This window comes from Pelophylax lessonae, assembly GCF_965119305.1.
Source record: "Pelophylax lessonae genome assembly, chromosome: 3".
Taxonomy (NCBI): Eukaryota; Metazoa; Chordata; class Amphibia; order Anura; family Ranidae; genus Pelophylax; species Pelophylax lessonae.
In genome coordinates, this window is record NC_138770.1 from 287,855,883 (window position 1) to 287,877,300 (window position 21,418).

A 21,418-nucleotide genomic window follows, 5' to 3' on the forward strand; every position below is an offset into this window, starting at 1 on the left:
GGGGCTAAGGCCGGCACCCACCATCTAATTTCGGCTTCTGTGCATTTCCTCCTGGTTACCTTAAAAGATAAAAGGTCCAGAGTTAATTTCAAGTGTGCTATTTGCATTTGGAATCTATTGCTGTCAACTCTCAATATTAGATCCAAAGAGCTGTCACTATCAGTGAACCAAGCCATCATTAGGCTGAAAAAACAAAACAACCCCATCAGAGAGATAGCAAAAACATTAGGTGTGGCCAAATCAACTGTTTGGAACATCCTTAACCACTTCCATACCGAGTCATGTAAAATGACGTCGGCAAAGTGGTTGTCTAGATCCGGGCCGCCGTCATATGACGTCGGCCCGTTCTAGCAGCCAGTGCGCGCCCCCGGCGGCGCGCCCCCGGCGGCGCAGCGGCGCGATCAGGGATGAGGCTCGTCCCTCGGACATAGCCCATCCCTGATCAAGGTAAACAGACAATATAAATTGGCTGTTTACCACGTGATCGGCTGTGTCAATCACAGCTGATCACATGAGCGGCTCCAGCACAAGCCGCTCGTTCTCTCTGCAATGCGCGCCCCCGGGGGCGCGCAGAGCAGCGATCGGGGACGAGGCTCGTCCCTCGGACAGAGTCGATCCCCGATCTAGGTAAAGAGCCAATGAAATTGGCTCTTTACCACGTGACCGGCTGTGTCCAATCACAGCCGGTCACAAATGTCAACAGAGAACACGGTAACTAGCTGTCACCGTGTTCTCCTCTTCACACACTGATCCTGTGTGAGGAAGAGAGTGTGGTAACAGCTAGTTACCAAGTACAGTGCACCCCAAACACACTGATTGCCCCCCCCCAATAAAGAGCACCTGTCACTAGCCCATCAAAGTACCCGAGTACCTGTCACCAGCCCATCAGGTACTCAGATGACAGGTACTTGGGTACTCTGATGGGCTGGTGACAGGTACTCGGGTACTTTGATGACAGGTACTCAGGTACTCTGATGACGGATACTCTGATGACAGGTACTCGGGTACTCTGATGACAGGTACTCGGGTACTCTGATGACAGGTACTCGGGTACTCTGATGACGGGTACTCTGATGACGGGTACTCAGGTACTCTGATGACGGGTACTCAGGTACTCTGATGACAGGTACTCGAGTACTCTGATGACGGGTACTCGGGTACTCTGATGACGGGTACTCGGGTACTCTGATGACAGGTACTCGGGTACTCTGATGACAGGTACTCGGGTACTCTGATGACAGGTACTCGGGTACTTTGAGTACCTGTCAACGGAGTACCCGTCATCAGAGTACCTGAGTACCTGTCACCTACCCATCAGAGTACCTGACGCCTGAAGTACCCGAGTACTTGCCGCCTGCTCATCAGTACCCATCACTACTCATCAGTACTCATCAGTACCTATCACGTATCAGTACTGATCATCAGTACCCATCAGTACAGTATCACCTATCAGTCAGTGAGTACTACTCATCAGTACCTATCACCTGCCTGTCACCTGCCCATCAGAGTACACGAGTACCTGTCACCTGCCTATCGGAGTACCCGAGTACCTGCCACCTGCTCATCAGTACCAGAGTACCTGTCACCTGCCCAACAAAGTACCCGAGTACCTGTCACCCTTCATACAGCCACCATGTCCAAGTCCAAAAAGGTTTATATACGTCCTCCGTTTAAACCTAAATACCGGTGTTATGGCAGCAGATAGCTGCCATAACCCTGGTATTTTTTTAAACGGTGGACGGTTGGCTTTCCGATAAGGGTGGTCCCAGCGGCGGATTTGCCGTGGGATCACCCTTCCGGGATGGCGGAAGAGGCGCCCCCCCCCTCCCGACGCGTTCCGGTCCTTTTCCTCGCTTACCGGTCCCGCCGGCAGCGGGGAAAACGATCCGGTCCCGAATCCTCACAGACAGGATGTCGAGTGAGGGCAAGCTTGCCCTCACTTGACTCTATGGTCTTGGAGGACCGGAGCTACGGAAAATGTTGTTGCCTAGCAACTGGTTTAAAGGTCCTTTTTTTTTTTTTTTCATTTTATATAATACATTTTTTTTTTTTTCTATCTTTTAGTGTACTTGTGAGATCTGAGGACTTTTTGACCCCAGATCTCACAAAAAAGAGGTCCTGTCGTGCCTATTTCTATTACGAGGAATATTTACATTTCTTTTAATAGAAATAAAAATGATCAATTTTTTTTTTTTTTTAAACGGTGTAAAAATAAAAAATAATAAATAAAATAAATAGTAAAAAAAAAAAATAAAAAAAATTAAAGCGCCCTGTCCCCGTTAGCTCGCGCGCAGAAGCGAACGCATACAGAAACCCCGCCCACATATGTAAACGGTGTTCAAACCACACATGTGAGGTATCGCCGCGATCGTTAGAGCAAGGGGAATAATTTGAGCCCTAGACCTCCTCTGTAACTCAAAGATGGCAACCTGTAGAAATTTTTAAATTATCGCCTATGGGGATTTTTAAGTACCAAAGTTTGTCGCCATTCCGTGAGCGTGCGCAATTTTGAAACATGACATGTTGGGTATCTATTTACTCGGCGTAACATTATCTTTCACATTATGGAAAAAAATTGGGCTAGCTTTACTGGTTTCTTATTTTTTAATTAAAAAAAGTGAATTTTTTCCCAAAAAATTGCGTTTGGAAGACCGCTGCGCAAATACGGTGTGATAAAAAATATTGCAATAATCTCCATTTTATTCTCTAGGGTCTCTGCTAAAAAAAAATATATAATGTTTGGGGGTTCTAAGCAGTTTTCTAGCAAAACAACTGATTTTAGCTTGTAAACACCAAATGTCAAAAATAGGCCTAGGCAAGTGGCTAGGATGCATGATGATGCTCCTTGGATGTTAGGCCCCTCTATATGGCTAGGCTGTGAAAAAGTCTCACACATGTGGTATTGCCATACTCAGGAGGAGGTGCAGAATGTATTTTGGGGTGTCATTTTTGCTGTGTACATGCTATGTGTTAGGAATATCCTATAAATTGACAACTTTGTGTAAAAAAAAAAAGTTTTCATTTTTTTCCCACATTTTCCAAAAACCTGTGGAAAAAAATCATATGTTCAAACGACCCATAATGCCTCATAGAATATACGTTGGAGTGTTTGCTTTCCAAAATGGGGTCATTTTGTGGACTTTTCCATTGTATTGGTGCTCTAGGGCCTTGAAAAGTGTGATAGGTAGTAAGAAAGTTTTATGTGTATTTATGCTCCTAGAACGCCTGAATGTGCTTCTTGGACGTGGAGTCTCTTTTTGTGGCCAGGCTGTGTAAAAGTCTCACACATGTGGTATCGCCATACTCGGAAGGAGTAGCAGAATGTATTTTTGGGTGTAATTTTTGCTGTGTACATGCTATGTGTTAGAAATAGCTTATAAATTGAGAACTTTGTGGGAAAAAAAAGAAAAAAAATTTTTTTTCCTAATTTTCCCAAGAATTGTGGGAAAAAATTACAACTTCAAAAAACTCACCATGCCTCTTACTAAATACCTTGGACTGTCTACTTTACAAAAAGGGGTCATTTGATCGGTATTTGTACTGTCCTGACATTTCAGGGCCTCAAGAAAGGAGATAGGCAGTCAGTACATCTGGTGTGATCAATTTTCAGTAATTGGTACCATAGCTTCTAGACTCAATAACTTTCACACAGACTAAATAATATACACTAATTTGGGTTAATTTTACCAGAGACATGTAGCAGTATACATTTTGGCCCAAATGTATGAAGAAAAATTAATTTTTTGAAAAATTTTATAATTGAAACTAAAAAAAAGTGTTTTTTTTTCAAAATTTTTGCTCTTTTTTTGCATATATCACGAAAAAAAAAAACCCCAGTTGTGTTCAAATACCACCAAAAGAAAGCTCTATTTGTGTGAAAAAAATGATAAAAATTTTGTTTGGTTACAGTGTAGCATGACTGAGCAATTGTCATTCAAAGTGTGAGAGTGCTGAAAGCTGAAAATTGGTCTGGGCAGGAAGGGTGTCTAACTGCTCTGTATGGAAGCGGTTAAAAAGATAGAACGCACCGGTGAGCTCAGCAACACCAAAAGACCCGGAAGACCATGGAAAACAACTGTGGTGGATGACCGAAGAATTCTTTCCCTGGTGAAGAAAACACCCTTCACAACAGTTGGCCAGATCAAGAACACTCTCCAGGAGGTAGGTGTATGTTTGTCAAAGTCAACAATCAAGAGAAGACTTCACCAGAGTGAATACAGAGGGCTCATCACAAGATGTAAACCATTGGTGAGCCTCAAAAACAGGAAGGCCAGATTAGAGTTTGCCAAACAACATCTAAAAAAGCCTTCACAGTTCTGGAACATCCTATGGACAGATGAGACCAAGATCAACTTGTACCAGAGTGATGGGAAGAGAAGAGTATGGAGAAGGAAAGGAACTGCTCATGATCCAAAGCATACCACCTCATCAGTGAAGCATGGTGGTGGTAGTGTCATGGCGTGGGCATGTATGGCTGCCAATGGAACTGGTTCTCTTGTATTTATTGATGATGTGACTGCTGACAAAAGCAGCAGGATGAATTCTGAAGTGTTGCGGGCAATATTATCTGCTCATATTCAGCCAAATGCTTCAGAACTCATTGGACGGCGCTTCACGGTGCAGATGGACAATGACCCTAAGCATACTGCGAAAGCAACCAAAGAGTTTTTTAAGGCAAAGAAGTGGAATATTATGGAATGGCCAAGTCAATCACCTGACCTTAATCCGATTGAGCATGCATTTCACTTGCTGAAGACAAAACTGAAGGGAAAAATGCCCCAAGAACAAGCAGGAACTGAAGACAATTGCAGTAGAGGCCTGGCAGAGCATCACCAGAGATGAAACCCAGCGTCTGGTGATTTCTTTGCGTTCTAGACTTCAGGCTGTAATTGACTGCAAAGGATTTGCAACCAAGTATTAAAAAGTGAAAGTTTGATTTATGATTGTTAATCTGTCCCATTACTTTTGGCCCTTTAAAAAGTGGGAGGCACATACACAAACTGTTGTAATTCCTACACCGTTCACCTGATTTGGATGTAAATACCCTCAAATTAAAGCTGAAAGTCTGCAGTTTGTTTCATTTCAAATCCATTGTGGTGGTGTATAGAGCCAAAAAGATTAGAATTGTGTCGATGTCCCAATATTAATGGACCTGACTGTATGTGTACTCATGGAAGTTGTGCACGCAGTGGCATTTGAAACAATAAAGTACTGATTGACATCATGTTCTTTAGGGGTCCTTAAACTTTTTAAACAAAAGGCCATTTCTTGGTCATTTAGAGTAGACTATGTGGAAACAAACTTTGAGTGGGTGTAAGCTCTAATATGGCTTTGCAGGATGTTTGCCTGGATACACACTCAGTGAATTGACAGAGTTTCTGGCTTCTACACTCTTGTCCACAAAGATTGCAGTTTTTCCTGATATAAATATCTATTTACAAAGGAAGAGCCGCGCTAAGCGCCGGTTCACACTGCAGCGACGCTACTTCGCACTGCGCCCTCGCAGCGCGCCGCGACCTCGGAGCGGCCGCCACGGACTTCATAACATTGAAGTCTATGGCGGTCGCCTCCGGGTCGCCCCAAAGAAGCTCCGGACCCTTTTTCTAGGTCGGAGCGACTTGTGTCGCTCCTATTAGAACGGGTCCGCAGCTTCCCTATGGGAGGCGACCTGCGGCGACCTGTGAGGCGACCAGGTCGCCTCACAGGTCGCCCTAGTGTGAACCGGCACTTAATTGATGTGTTGATGATAAATCAAACTCATAAAAAACTATATCAATAAACTGTGATGAAAATCATCCAATAACGTGTGAACATTAAAAAATCAATGATAAATGTTCTATAAGGCAAACAAAAATCTGTGTAAATATATAATGTCCAAAAAGAACAGCAAAGTCCAATGTAGGGTGCCGAGTGCAGGAAAAAGAATCCACCACCAATTAATGTGACTTCATCCACGGTTAGTGCCGCATGCTACAAGCACACTAAACGCTTACCAGAACCAAGGTGTATATAGGCATCCAACAAATGATGGGAACACCAATGGAATCCTGCAGGTGGCGTGGTACCTCTCTCTGGGTGGTCTAAACATGCAGCAAGGAGCCGCGATAAACACCAATCGACACACTGAATGGTCCAAAGCCCAATATTCCATCTGGAAGGCGTGCTAAGACTATTCCACTTCCTCCTCGAGCAGTCACCATAAAGCCGGCTTTTATGACAGACAGAATGGCAAGACCTGGGAATTGGTGGACAAGAGAAACATCTCTTAGTGCAAATCCGTTGGTATATTTTGTTTTAAAAAAGCCAAAAACATACTTACAAACGTCAGAAGTAAATAGGCGAATAGTATCAACTATGTTTGGGACACAGACAGAAGGCCAGAGAACCACAGACTGAAGGACCGAGAACCGGAAGTGACGTGATGATGCCCCAAGCCCCACCCTACGTGTTTTATCACAGTGAAGTCAATGCCTCCAAAACTGCCAGAATCCTCCTCCTCTATCGCTATCTCCTGTGGCATCACACAAATGGTACCTGCATAAAGTGGGCCTTGAGAGCAAAGGAAGTCCTCCTCTTCCTCCCAATGCTCTGCCTCAAGTGCCCTGTCCTTAATGCCACTCAGAGTCTGCTCTAGCAGGAACACAACAGGGATTGTCTCATTGATGCACACATTGTCACGGCTCACCATCCTTGTCGCCTCCTTAAATAGTGACAGTACAGTGCATGCAACCTTTGTTGGCAGCCAATGGTGTTGGGAAAAAAAGCTGAGCCGCCCTGAGCCTATCGTTGTGCCATACTCACACTGGTACTCGTTGGCGGCCCTCTGCTGCATGTGCAGCTGCTGCAGCATTGCCAATGTTGAGTTTAACCTGGTGGGCATCACAAATCAGGCGGTTTAGGGGCAGGTGAAATACCCACTGAATTTCAGCCAACTGAACACTGGCTGTGTATGACCACCAAAAATGGGTACAGACTCTTCTAGCCTGCTTCAGAAGATCTTGCGACCCTGGGTACCTTTTCAAGAAACGCTGCACCCCCAAATTTAGGACATGTGCCAGGCATGGCACATGTGTCAACTTCCCCTTTTTAAGGCTCAGGCTGGTGTGGCATAAACCACATTCGGGCCAGCCCCTGCAAAGTTGAAAGAATCTTTGGTGTGGCTCCTGCAACTTACCCTCTGTATTTGTCCTGGTGACCGTTGTCACCAAGACAGTAAATTAGTGGAAATTCAAAAATTTAGAGTTGTTACCACAACAAGAGAAAAGGGCAAATCTTCCAGTGAGGACACCTGTTAAAGTGACAACTGTCTAAGCAGGAAATTCCCCTCACTTTTTCAAGTTTTTTTTAACTTACTTTCACATTTCCAGGATAGGAAGTGAAGGGAAATCCTTCCAACTGAACTTCTATCAAAAAATAAACTGACAGAGATCTTATCCTTCCCTATTCTGTCCAAAATTAAAAAGAAAAAAGTTTAGGCTCTAAATACTGTTTAATTACAAATATTCCTTTTTGTACATACATTATTTTTAATTGGTAGTACTCCAGGTGGTCATGATGAATGTAATGTAAGAAACAGAAAAACCCCCTGAACCCACTGGAAGTTGTCTGTGCGGAATATCCTATTGTAGGTAGTGGCAATTGTGCTCAGATTTGATCCTCAAGACTCATAGGGACTTATTAAGATGAGTGGTGAGATGCATTTTGCAAACTCAGCTAAACAACTCGCCCTTTCCCAACAGATACAGTGGGTTGGCTGAATAAAATAACTGGCTATATGCATCTTTATTCACCTTTCATTCAGACACAGCCATGATGAGTGCAGAAATGGGACACTGACATAGCTCCTAACCATCCTTCATTTAGAGGGACTGTCACTTTTTTGGAAATAAATCTCTTTTTTCATCCTTCTTTAGAGTTTGCCTGATTTCGAGTTCTCTATTTCAGGGCAGTCATGCTATACCTCACCTGCAATAAATAGCCTTTCACCTTTCTGTTCCTAAACTTCTTTAGAATGCATGTGCAGCTCAGAGTATATTCTTGGCTAGCTTCAGTGCCGAGATAAATTACTCCAGTATGCATGCACAGAAGTTATACCATCCTGGACAAGCCAATTAAGATACCCAAATATGCCAAACCTAGAAAAAGGCCAGGTGGAGATGTCAACGCCGTCAAGGGGCATTGAATTGCTGTGGAAAGAGATAAATATTGCAGACTTTTTTTCCACTTTAAAGAATGGCTAAATCTGAAAACAAAAATGTAATTCTGTAGCATACCAGTCCTTACATTTGGTGTCTGCATTCATTTTCTTTATTTGAGGCCAAGTACATCTTCAGCAAGTGCACAATTGTACACCGAAGTAAAATAACAAACAGTGTTACCACAGAAAGATCACCCCTTATGATATGGAGAGGAGGAGGTGTTATAAATTCAGGTCAGGAGCACCACCAGGGGTGACAACACCCTCATAAATACAGTACAGTAAATCAATACTGTTGCCCTAGGACAGAAAATTTCTTAGAGACAGGATCAAAAAATGAAGGAAAAGCCTATGAAAAACAAATGCAACCACCACATCTAAGGACTGATAAGCTGCAATAGGATACTGCTTGAAGTGGCTTTTTTTTGCCATCTCCCTCAACAAAAATGGCTGTCTTGGGTGATGTCGCTGCCTTTGTGTGTTTTTGTGTGTGTGTCACAGGTGCAGCAGCTAGGCAAGGAGCTCAGGAATATTGAGCCTGTGGGGCTCGGCCTTACTGAGGTGCATTGAGGACAATGTGTCTGGTATGGAAACCTCGGCCTTAGTGCTGCCCCCCATTATGCCTCCATAGGCAGCACTGCCTGAGGCGGTTCCCTCCACCATATTATGCCCCACTCTGTGCCAGAGGCCTCCATACACTCCTGGCCATTGACCTTTATATCCCCAAGGAAAGAATGTCCACACATAAATCAAGCTGCACTTTTGGTGCTATTTAGAAAATGGCACGTCACACTTTCCGGGATCACTTGACAGTACATAGTCAATCACATTTAGTGGATGGTCCACAGCAATCACATATGGAAGTATTGTGCAGCCATTAAAGTAAGCATTACATCTTCCCTTTGACAGACTCTCCCTCCATCCCTGGTACCATTAATTACTGCAATGGGATCTCTGTAGTAACCTCCTCCATAGGTACACCTCTCCCAGGATCCTCACTTTCTCACAGAAAAGCCCCATTCAGGGAATTCTTGGCCAGGCCTAAAAGGCCTTTCACAACCTGCCCTAGCCCTCACCTCCATTAGGGTCAATTTCCAGGGTGCAGATCTACTTCTCCTTGGCCTTCAGCCCTTTCCAGGGCCTACACTTGCTGGCTCTGTTTAGATGTGAGGTGTTTGTCTCCCATGTCCCATCTGCACTAGGGCTCCTCCCAAGCTAGCTTATATGTGGGCACTGACTCACCTATTACATCACTACAGGAGGACTCTGACTAAAAGGGGTCCAGCACCTGATGACACTATCTTCTATAACCAGATACAATTCTGGAACAAATCCACCTAGTGGTAGACTGGCTACCTGCACCTGCTTACAAGTATACATTGTTCTATTTCACAAAGTAGAGAAACCTGCAATAATTCTGTTCAGTGTACAGCAACCCAAATTGACCAATTAGATGCATTATTTTGGCTTTAGTTCATGGAATTCTGGTATTGAATGTTAGTACACGGTATGCATAGACATTGTTTTCTACAAGGAAAGACCGATATGTTGAGATTCTCTTGGTTCAAGGACACAAATTATATGGACATGATGGTTTTATAGTGTTCCTATATCCCAAAAAATCTGTTACATTTTTTGCAACTAAAAAAATACAGCCCTGCAAGGGAATTTACTGTAAGCACTTTGAGCTTCAACCCTCGTAATCATAAGAAATGCCATATATTCTAAAGCATACAGAGCATGACAGTAATCTACAGAGACAATGGCTGTCAAGCTGCGTTTGATGTTTTTCTTTTATAATTATGTCATTTTTTTTTCTGTAATATAAGTTAGATCTGCATTCATCAGGAAGTAGACAAGAAATTACAGATCTACTGACTGCATTATGTCACTCATGTATTTTTAAATACCATTTTCTTCAGTAAATGCCTAAGGAGCCACATCAGTGCGATGACAAGCCCCCTATTTTTAATGCACTTGGCATACTTCTTTCAGGCATTCATTTCTATCTGACAGTGACAATGTCATATTTCTCTTTGTAGAAAGTTTAGATTTCCCTTGATCTGCTCTGGTAATGCAGAAAGATGTATCAAATCCTTTGAAGAATTTGTAATGATTAGAAGGACTTTGCAGGTGAAGAATGGACCTCAGTTCAGTAACAGAATGTCTATAGAGATATCAATCTCTGCTTCCCAGTGTCCCATTGAATTATCACTCCTTCCCTTGACTGACTCCACATTCTCCCAACAAATACCATGATCCCCCCCCCCCCCCCCGAGAAAAGCAGACGATATCCCTAAAAATACCCCTGTAGCAACTACTGACTGACACAGGGGAGCCGGATCATATGACTAGACCGGGGCAGTCTGAAAAAAAGGTATGTATATACATGGTTTTTAAGCTGGCCATAGATGTTTCCATTTTTTAAAAAAAACTAACATAATTCTCCCATCCACATATTTGAGGTAGATGCCGGAGTTCTCCTCCTGTGGCTTTATATTCTAGGAGGAGACTTCCCTGCTGTCAGAATACACAGATCATAGTTACATAGATAGTCAGGTTGAAAAAAGACACAATTCCATCTGGCTCAACCAATAAAAAACAAAAAAAAAAACAGTAAAGAAAACCCAACCATACAATCCCATATACACAATCCTATACCCGCAGTTGATTCAGAGGAAGGTGAAAAACCCCAGCAAAGCATGATCCAATTTGCTACAGCAGGGGAAAAAAATTCAGACGCAGATCAGTGCTGCAGCCGATAACCTGCAGTGCTGATCAAGAGGAAATTTTCCAGCAGGGCAGTTGTACAGAAGTTATTTGGGAGATTGACTTCTATACAAGTACAGTTCTAATACATGGATCGAAAATTCGGCCATGCCCTGCTAAACCGGCTGAACTTCAAGCCATCTACATAGGTTAGTCAGCATATGTGTTAGGAGGGGGAGGGAAGACTTTAAAGGTTAGTTAAGTGTAGCCTGGAATTGAGAGAGAAGAACGGTCAGCTGTTGTAAACACAGCTGACCGTTCTTTTATTTGAAATGATCACAGAGCACCTGTGATCCTTCTATATAGGATCATAGGTCTATATAGGATCACAGGTCTCCATGGTCACTTAACAAGCCCCTCCCCCCACAGTTAGTAAACACTCCCTTAGGCTCACATTTAACCCCTTGATCACCCACTAGGTTAACCCCTTCCCTGCCAGGGTCATTATTACAGTAACTGTGCATATTCTTAGCAGTGATTACTGTAGTAATGTCACTGGTCCCCCCAAAAGTGTCAAAAATGTCAGTTAGGGGTCCGATCTGTCTGCCGCAATGCCGCAGTCCCGCAAAAAAATAGCAGTTTGCCGCCATTACTAATAAAAAAATAAATAAATAAAAATTACATAAATCTTTCCCCTAGTCTGTAGACGCAATAACTTTTGCGCAATCCAATTTAAAATACGCTTATTGCAATTAATTTTTTTTAACAAAAATATATAGCAGAATACTGTACAAATTGGCCTAAAAGAATGAAAAAAATTAATTTTTAAATTTTTCTTTTGGGAATGTTATATAGCAGAAAGTGAAAAATATTGTTTTCTTTCCAGAATTGTTGCTCTTTTTTTGTTTATAGAGCAAAAAACAAAAATCGCACAGGTGATCAAATACCACCAAAAGAAAGCTCTGTTTGTGGGAAAAAGGACATCAATTTTATCTCGGTACAGTGTCACATGACGGCGCAATTGTCCGTTAAAGTGATGCGAATCGCAAAAAATGGCCTGGTCATTAAGGGGGCAAATCCTTCTGGTCCAGAACTGGTTAAACGATGCTCAATTGGTACTAAGGGGCCCAAAGTTTGCCAAGAAAATACCCCCCACACCATTACACAACCATTTATACAAGGCAAGATGAATCCATGCTTTCATGTTGTTTACGCCATATTCTGACCCTACCATCTGAATGTTGCAGGTGAAATTGAGAATCATCAGACCAAGCAAGGCTTTTTCAATCTTCTTTTGTCTAATTTTGGTGAGCAAATTTTAGACTAATTTTCCTGTTCTTAGCTGACAGGAGTGGCACCTAGTGTGGTTTTCTGCTTCTGTAACCCATCTGCTTCAAGGTTCGATGTGTTGTGTGTTCAGAGATGGTATTCTGCATACCTTGGTTTTAATGAGTGGTTATTTGAGTTACTGTTGCCTTTCTATCATCTCAAATCAGTCTGCCCATTCTCCTTTAACCTCTGACATCAACAAGGAGTTTTCGTCCATATAACTTCTGCTCACTGATTATTATCTCTTTTTTGAACAATTTTCTGTAAAACCTAGAGATGTTTGTGCGTGAAAATCCCAGTAGATCAGCAGTTTTTGAAATACTAAGATCAGCCCGTTTGGCACCAACAACCATGCCTCCTTCAAAGTCAATTAAATCCCCTTTCTTTCCCATTCTGCTGTCTGGTTTGAACTTCATCAAGTCATCTTCACCATGTCTATATGCCTAAATGCATTGAGTTGCTGACATGTGATTGGCTGATTAGCATTTTGTGTTACCAAGCAATTGAACAGAAGTATCTAATAAAGTGGCTGGTGAGTGTATGTTGCTCAAGTCATATCTTACACAGTGCTATGAAATCTCCCCTTGAGACATGAGTGATGCTTGATGATTGGCACAGTAACATTGAGTGATTCACTTGCTCCTCCATATCCAAGAGTTCCTGGTATATTCTTTGCTCCTGGGAGCTGAAAAAAGGAAAGGTGCGTTTTTACTACTGGAGAGGGAATTGATGGGCAAAGCACAGGTTTGATTTAGACCAGAGATGCATTCTGATTTGCATTCACACTTCAATAATCACAGGGCCTGACTAGGGACAAGAAAAGTAGCACCTGCATGTAAACTTCCCTAGGGTATTATAACTTGAAATTACGGCACAATCTAGATGGCTGATTTAAAGTAGAAGGAAGCAGCTGTATATCTTCTGCCTTTGGCTCACACAAAATAACTTTAACAGTATATAAGCACAAAGGAAACTATGTTTGTAACCAAACTCACAAAATTAATTTATTTTTACAACCCATTACAGGCCTTAAAGCAGAGCTTCATTCTCTAAGTCAACGTGACTATTTGTAATCCTTATGTTGCTAGCATTAGCAGATAGAAAAGTATGTCATATTTACCCTTTTTATACCTTTGCTTTTACATTTCTTCAGTTACTTCCTGGTTTCCAGGAATTTGTCCTTACATTTCTTCAGTTACTTCCTGGCTTCCAGGCCTTTGTTTTTACGTTTCTTCAGTTACTTCCTGGTTTCCAGGCCTTTGTTCTTACATTTCTTCAGTTACTTCCTGGTTTCCAGGCCTTTGTTTTTACATCTCTTCAGTTACTTCCTAGTTTCCAGGCCTTTGTTTTTACATTTCTTCAGTTACTTCCTGGTTTCCAAGTCTTTGTTTTTACATTTCTTCAGTTACTTCCCATAGTTGCCAACATTTAAAAAAAATGTCCAGGGACACTTTGCAGCACAGCTATCAATTACCACACCCACTTCCCTGAAGCTCCGCCCACTCCGCATAATTAATATTGTCTAATTATCAGATTATATAGTCTACTCAATTTAGAGAGAATTACAGTAAAACTAAAAAAGGGAATTTTAAACTTAAAGCGGAGTTCCACCCAAAAGTGGAACTTCCGCTTTAGGGAGTCCTGACCCCCCGACATGCCACATTTGGCATGTCATTTTTTGGGGGGGGGAGCGGGTACCTAGTTTTGACAGGTACCCGCTCCCACTTCCGCTCGGAGCGCCGCGGCGCCCTGAGCGGAAGTTCTCCTCTCCCCCTCCCTCCCTGCAATCTTCTGGGACACGTCAGAGGTCCCAGAAGATTGCCGGCCAATCACGGCGCGCAGCGCGATTTGCGCATGCGCAGTGGGTACCCGGCTGTGAAGCCGCAAACTGTAACAGCCGGGTGCCCACAGCAGTGATGCCGGCGCCGAGGGAGAGGATCGAGGCTTCCGGCGGCCGCATCGCTGGACCGTTGGACAGGTGAGTAAATGGCTGGAACTTTAACCACTTAAGCCCCGGAAGATTTTACCCCCATTCCGACCAGGGGGTATTTTGCGATTCGGCACTGCGTGAATTTAACGCACAATTGCGCGGTCGTGCGACGCTGTACCTAAACGAATTTGACGTCCTTTTTTTCCCACAAACAGAGCTTTCTTTTGGTGGTATTTGATCACCTGTGCGATTTTTTGATCACGCGCTATAAACAAAAAAAGAGCGTAAATTTTGCAAAAATAGCAATATTTTTCACATTTTTTTATATGAAATTCCCCCAAAAAAAAATGTAAAAATCAAAATTTTTAAAAATTTTCGGCCAATTTATTTTATGCTACCTATGTTTGGTAAAAAAAATCGCAAAAAGCGTATTTTGATTGGTTTGCGCAAAAGTTATCGCGTTTACTAACAAAGGGAAAGATTTTTGTCATTTTTGTTGTTTTTTTTTTTAACGCGTAATGGCGGCGATCTGCGATTTTTTTGCGGTACTGCGACATTGCGGCGGACAGATCGGACCCTTGACTGACATTTTTGACACTTTTGGGGTTACCAGTGACATTTCTACAGTAATCAGTGCTATACATATGCACTGTTACTGTAAAAATACACTGGTAGTGAAGGGGTTAACTTTATTTGGAAGGGAGGGGCTGTGTGTGTCCCTAGGGGCGTGGTTTCTACTGTGATTGGCTGTGGCTCTAGCTGTAAGGACACTGATCAACGGATCTACATACCAGATCCGTTTTATCAGTGTCTTTGCAGCGAGGAGAATGACAGGCAGTTTGTTTACACAAGCTGCCTGACATTCTCCCTCTCCCCCGCCGATCGCCGAGTGACCGGCGGACATCGGGTCCGCTGGTCACACGCGCGGGGGGGTCCGTGACCACGCGGGAGCGGGAGCGCGCCCCGGGGGGCGCGCGCTCGCTCCCTAGACCCTCACAAGCAAGCAACGTAGCCCTACGTTAGTTTGCCTGTGAGGGGCTGACCGCCGACGTAGATAGTCGTGCGGCGGTCGGCAAGTGGTTAAGGCCACAGTAGCAGAGTTGGAATAAGTCTCCCATTCAGCTGCACTATTTCTGCGTAACATTTATGGGCAGCCCGATTAACAGGCGCTTCCAGGGACAATATAAATTACCTGGGACAGGCTCCTATTTGCAGGGAAGTATGACTTCCAGGTTTCCAGGCCTTTGTTTTTACATTTCTTCAGTTACTTCCTGGTTTCTAGGCCTTTGTTTTTACATTTCTTCAGTTACTTCCTGGTTTCCAGGACGTTGTTTTTACATTTTTTCAGTTACTTCCTGGATTCCAAGTCTTTGTTTTTACATTTCTTCGGCTACTTCCTGGTTTCCAGACCTTTGTTTTTATATTTCTTCAGTTACTTCCTGGTTTCCAGGACTTTGTTTTTACATTTTTTCAGTTACTTCCTGGTTTCCAGGCCTATGCAAATACTGTCATACATCCCAGGAGTCTTCAGGAAGGTAGGAAGAATGTCATATATCATATTTACCCTTTTTATACCTTTGGTTTTACATTTCTTCAGTTACTTCCTGGTTTCCAGGCCTTTGTTTTTACGTTTCTTCAGTTACTTCCTGGTTTCTAGGCCTTTGTTTTTACATTTCTTTCGTTGCTACCTGGTTTCCAGGTCTTTGTTTTTACATTTCTTAATTTACTTCCTGGTTTCCAAGTCTTTGTTTTTACATTTCTTCAGTTACTTCCCATAGTTGCCAACATTTAAAAAAAATGTCCAGGGACACTTTGCAGCACAGCTATCAATTACCACACCCACTTCCCTGAAGCTCCGCCCACTCCGCATAATTAATATTGTCTAATTATCAGATTATATAGTCTACTCAATTTAGAGAGAATTACAGTAAAACTAAGCTAGGAGTTGTAGTTCTGGCAGCAGGTTGTCTCTCTCTCTGTGCCCGCTCACTCTTCCCGCCTGTCGCAAATTTAACGTGTCACCGAAGGCAGGGTGTCAGCATGGTGCACTTTCCAAAATCTGCCAGCAGGGGGAGGCAGAGCACCTTCCGACAAGCTGGAGGCCTCACACTCCATTAATTACTACTATCAATAATGTTTTTTTATAGATATAATTTATACACCTGTTAATTGATACATATATATAGTTTTCTAGCTCTAGATAAATGTGTGTACATATCCGTGTATGTGTATGTGTGTGCATATATATATATATATATTTTGCTCAAAAAAATGAAAACAGACCTCAATCCTCAATGGGAAAAATCTCATGCTGGATATCTATACTGGTATGGACTTGGTATGTGTTAGGATAATATGGACTGGGTAATGTGTTAGGATCTATACTGGTATGGACTATACTGGTATGAACTCCGTAATGTGTTAGGATGGTATGGACTGGGTAATGTGTTAGGATCTATACTGGTATGGACTGGGGAATGTGTTAGGATCTATACCGGTATGGACTGGGTAATGTGTTAGGATCTATACTGGTATGGACTGGGTAATGTGTTAGGATCTGTACTGGTATGGACTGGGTAATGTGTTAGGATCTATACTGGTATGGACTGGGTAATGTGTTAGGATCTATACTGGTATGGACTGGGTGATTTATTCGGATCTATAGTGGTATGGACTGGGTAATGTGTTAGGGTCTATACTGGTATGGACTGGGTAATGTGTTAGGATCTATACTGGTATGGACTGGGTAATGTGTTAGGATCTATACTGGTATGGACTGGGTGATGTATTCGGATCTATAGTGGTATGGACTGGGTAATGTGTTAGGATATATACTGGTATGGACTGGGTAATGTGTTAGGAAGGAAAGGATGCTACATTGTTTTATGTAAATGAAAATTATCACCCTACAGAGGGCTGAATTCAAAGACAGGTGAATAAAGTGTGAAATGTGCTCAGGTGTGACCATAGAAAAAAATGGAATATGTAAATCTAAATAAAGTATTAGGTGTAAATAAGTACGATAAAACCTAATTACACCAGATAGTATAATCATACTTATTTACACCTTGCACTTTATTTATATTTCCATATTACATTTTTTCTATGGTCACAGCTGAGCACATTTCACACTTTAGAATTGCAGGGAATTGTGATGAGAATTTTAAACTTTAGGCAGAAGTAGTGCAGCTGAATGGGAGAATTATTCCAACTCTGCTACTTTGGCCTCAAGTTTTCAATTCCCTTTTCAATTTCCTGTAATTCTCTCTTTTTGAAGTAGACTCTATAATCTGATAAGTAGGCGGAGATTAATTATGCGGAGTGGGCAGAGCTTCAGGGAAGTGGGTGTGGTAAGTAATTGATAGCTGTGCTGCAAGGTGTCCCTGGAAATTTTTTTCAAATGTTGGCAACTATGCAAATACTGTCATACATCCCAGGAGTCTTCAGGAAGGGAGGAAGAGCTATCTCATCTAAGCACACCCTCCTGCCTGCATGCCAGAGCTAAGGGCAAATGGATTCCAAGAACTACATGCTACATGAATCATTCACTCTTACTCAGGAATGGATTGCCAAAAGTATGATAAGGGGTGATTTTCAAAGTGATTATTGAGCACAATAAAGCAAGGGGACATGGATGGATAGGTGAGTTTGCTTTAAATATTAAAAATGAATTAAATAGTGTTTTTGGTTTGTGGTGCTCAGATGCAGTGTAGTTCCACTTTAAGAAAACGACAGAGTACAAGTTAAGCTCCCATGAAGTAACATATTGTTTTATTTCCTGACATGATGATACTCATGTCATGCCCCTGAAACGTTAAACCTATTTCTGCCAGTTTATCTCTTGGGAAAAAATAAATAAACTCTTACTTAAAAAGACAAATGATGTAAATGTATTTCCTCATAATGTAAATTAACTATGATGATTTCTGATGCATATTTAAAACATAGCAACATATCCTGGTTTTGGAGAAAAAAATAAAGTTTTCCAAAAAGTAATAAATGGCTTTGATCGTTATCACACAGGTGCATAGCAATTTGGAAGGGTAGCAAGGAATTTAATGAAAGTCGCTTGTGTTTCCTTTTTCATGACCCGTGCCAAGAATCAAAGAGCAAACATCCTGCGTTTGGTTCTGTTTAGCAATCTGAGACTGTTGAGGCAGCTTAGAGCAAGCTAATGAAATAACTACAAATCAAAACAATGTAACATAAGATATGGAGTAAATCTTTACTTTCTTTCTGATTTAGCTGAATTTTCTTCTTCTGTTCAGCAGCAGCCTTAACTGAGTAACGTATGCTAACATTGTAGCTATGTATTTTTTCATGTGCTAAATAAAAACATGCTATAATGGATTCCATGCAGATCAAATAAATCTATTTTGAACAAGCTTGGTTATTTGAACTGCCAAATTTAAACTGCCAGTAAAATGCTTCTGGCCTCCACACTATTTGGACTGATGCATGATTTCCACATACAAAATGACACTTTATGATTTGTTATGCTGCATGCTGCTCCGTCACAAAGCAGTAGCACATGCTCAGAAGGTTACAGGGAGATCTTAATTACCACCATTAATGACTGCAATGCCTTGCTGTATGTGAACAATTGGTAACAGTGGAAGAGATAGGATAGACAAATACACTGCCTGGCCAAAAAAAAAAAAAGTTGCCACCTGGAATTAACCACTTAAGCCCCGGAATATTTTACCCCCTTCCTGACCAGGGCCTATTTTGCGATTCGGCACTGCGTAAATTTAACGGACAATTGCGCGGTCTTTCTTTTGGTGGTATTTGATCACCTGTGCGATTTTTTGATCATGCGCTGTAAACAAAAAAAGAGCGTCGATTTTGCAAAAATAACAATATTTTTCAAATTTTTTATATGAAATTCCCCAAAAAAAATGTAAAAATCAAAATTTTTTAACATTTTCGGCCAATTTGTTTTATGCTACATATGTTTGGTAAAAAAAATCGCTAAAAGCGTGTTTTGATTGGTTTCGCAAAAGTTATCGCGTTTACTAACAAAGGGAAATATTTTTGTCATTTTTGTTGTTTTTTTTAACGAGTAATGGCGGCGATCTGTGATTTTTTTTGCGGGACTGCGACATTGCGGCGGACAGATCGGACCCTTGACTGACATTTTTGACACTTTTGGGGTTACCAGTGACATTACTGCAGTAATCAGTGCTATACATATGCACTGTTACTGTAAAAATGACACTGGCAGTGAAGGGGTTAACTGTATTGGAGAGGGAGGGGTTAAGTGTGTCCTAGGGGCGTGCTTCTAACTGTGATTGGACATGGCTACTGGTGTAAGAACAGAGATCAATGGTCCTACATAGTAGAACCGTCTGATCTCCATTCTTACACAGGGAAGAATAACAGGCTGCTTTGTTTACATCAGCCGCCTGCCTTTCTTCCGGTGTCATGGACGATCGCGAGTGCCTGGCGGACATCGGGTCCGCCGGGCACACGCGCGGGGGGGTCCGTGACCTCGCTCCCTAGAAGCCTCACAGGCTAGCGACGTAGACCTACGTCGCTTTGCCTGTGAAGGGCTGACCGCCGCAGTAAATAGTCGTGCGGCGGTCGGCAAGTGGTTAACTAAGCAACTAACTAAACTAAGAATGCAGTAACTATCCTATTGGATTCCATCAATGGATTTTTTCCTCCCTGATGGCATGGGAATATTCCAAGATGACAATGCTGGGATTCATTGGGCTCAAATTGTGAAAGCGTGGTTCATGGAGCATGAGACATCATTTTCACACATGAATTGGCCACCACAGAATCCAGAACTTAATTTCATTGAGAATCTTTGGGATGTGCTGGAGAAGGCTTTGCGCAGTAGTCCAACTCTCCCATCATCAATACAAGATCTTGGTGAAAAAATGATTGCAACACTGGAACGGAAATAAATCTTGTGACATTGCAGAAGCTTATCAAAACAATGCTAGCGTGAATGCGTGCCGTAATCAAAGCTAAAGGCAGTCCAACGTGTGTGACCATTTTTTTTTTGGTGGCAACTTTTTTTGTTGGCCAGGCAATGTATTATAAGAATGTTTTTTTTTCATTGATTGTGTAAGGCTAGGTCTACACAGACAATGAAATCTCTCTGCAGTTTAGAGATTTAAAGTGTTACTAAATCCACAACATTAAAATCAGTGTGTATATGCAGTAAAGCATGCTTGTTATACTTACTGTGCAACCTTAGGGGTTAATCTTGTGCATTGTGTATAAATCCTATCTCCTCTGATCCTCCTCCTTCCACTGACTCCAGACCGTTTCCTGATAGAACAAAGTCTTTGGAGTCAGGCTACACATGCTCAGTTTGGTGTGTAGTGCTAGAGAGTTTTTTTTTATTTTTTATTGGGAGAGTGCATGTGATCAGCACAGGGCCAATCAGCACTGTCCAGACAGAGGGTCAGGGGAAAATGAAAACTCCTCTTACAAGCTTTAAGCAGGCAGTGATATAAGTCACAAGACTGCTATATACTGCTGATGAGCAAAGGTATTTAGCAATTTATATTTACTAAAATGGTTGCATTTCCATGTTCTGTGTAATGTGGGAGACCAGATATAGTGAATGCAGGCTTTAGTAACACTTTAATCTTGATTTCATTGTGCTCCAATGAGATGACTATGAAAAATATGATCAAAGAGATTTAAAGGCCAGTGAAGCCCTAGTTTAAAATATATAAGGCAAAGCTTTTTTTTTTTTTAGTTTTGGTGGATAGAGTGAAGAGTAATAAGAAGACCTGTCTGTTTTTATTGCTGTCTGTACCACCGTTAGGAAGATTCACTCTCTCTATTTGTCCTGTTTACTGTTATCACTGAAAGTAAAAGTGAAAGAAAATTGCAAAGTTTGGGTTGTCACCAGACCAGGAATATGCTGAGGGTTAATCTACCCTTTGGAACACTAGTTTTGGTGACCCTGGTGACAACCAGGGATTAGAAACACAATATTGCTGCGCTAAAAAATATATTAATCAAAGAAATCATAAAGGGAAGCAGCCACACTAATCTGGAGAATAACAGATTAAAAAAGAATAAAACAATAACTGTGGCGCTAAACTCTGATAAATGTCCCAAATGAATAAACCAAAGGCAGTACTTGAGGTATAGCTTCACACTGAAGATAAGTAAAATAGCCTCAGAATCGAAGAACCGCCACCAAAAGCACTCCAATCTCACCACAGCTTACCAGATTTAGTTGATCCCCATGACAGAGATCACATGAGCCCAAACAACATGTATTG